The 1,167-nt window shown below is 38.6% G+C and overlaps 1 pseudogene; it reads right to left on the minus strand.

Annotated features, from left to right (window-relative positions):
• Nucleotides 1-747: 747 nt before the first annotated feature.
• Nucleotides 748-878, minus strand: LOC138390982 (U4 spliceosomal RNA; annotated as a pseudogene).
• Between the last annotated feature and the right edge of the window lie 289 nt (nucleotides 879-1,167).

Here is a 1,167-nt window from a genome sequence, read left to right on the forward strand (position 1 = left end):
TCGAGGGAGTGCCTGCTGGATTCCTCTTCTCAGGGAAAAAGGAATCTAATTTTCTTTTTTAAACACATCTCATTTTTTGCCTTGAGTCAGAGACAGAGGATCCAAGAAATTAGGATCTACCATCACTCATGTCTTTCTCTCTGACTCAGCACATGTTGCAGTTATGAACCTGATTTTCAGTGTGCCAAGAGAATTTGAGAAAGATGTCTATACGCTACAGAACTTAAAACACTCACAAGGCACATTCAGCCATTAAAATCATGTTACAAATGAACATGTATGACCATGGAAAGATACATCCAACCTATTGTTAAGTTATAAATCAAGTTACAAAACAGTATATACAGTAGGATTTCTTTTGTTTGTTTGTTTAAAATACATTTATATGTAGAGCTGGGTGTGGTGTCAGGCCCCTGTAGTCCCAGCTACTTTAGAGGCTGAGGTGGGAGGATCCTTGAGCCAAGGAGTTCAAGTCCAAGCTGGGCAAAATAGTGAGACCCTGTCTCTAAATATATATCTACGTGTATATATACATATATTATATATACACACACACACATATTTGTATGTCTATAAGGAAAAGACCCAAAAGACATCTGAGCAGACTATTTTACCTACCCAAAATCTCTTTCTCATTTCTTCTTTGTTCATTGAATCTTACGTGTGTGCAGGTGTTCACCTTTCAGGGAAGGTTTTCATATCCAGAGCTTAGCTGAAGACTTAATTTTTTTTTTTTTGTTAATCTTTTTTTTTTTTTTTTTGCCAATGCCGACTATATCTCAAGTCGTCATAGTGGGGTATGGGGAAAAGTTTTCAATTAACAATAATCGCACCTCGGATAAACCTCATTGGCTACGATACTGCCACTGTGCAAAGCTGAAGACTTAATTCTAAGTCATCATGGTAATGCCAGGGACTGGTCTAGGGGCAGTCATGTGATCTAGGTCTGGCCCATAGGACAGGAGGGGGAGTCTGCTGGGAAGCTTCTGGGAAAGGTTTCTTCTTTAAAAAAAAAAATAAAGACAGAGGTGGATGTGAAGAAATCAGAAACCTCATATATTGCTGGTGGGAATGTAAAATGACGCAGCCACTTTGAAAAACAGTCTGGCAGTTCCTCAAACAGTAAAACATAGAGTTACCATATGACCCAGCAATTCTACTCTTAGG

The sequence above is a fragment of the Eulemur rufifrons genome, chromosome 8 (genome assembly GCF_041146395.1).
Source record: "Eulemur rufifrons isolate Redbay chromosome 8, OSU_ERuf_1, whole genome shotgun sequence".
Classification (NCBI taxonomy): Eukaryota; Metazoa; Chordata; class Mammalia; order Primates; family Lemuridae; genus Eulemur; species Eulemur rufifrons.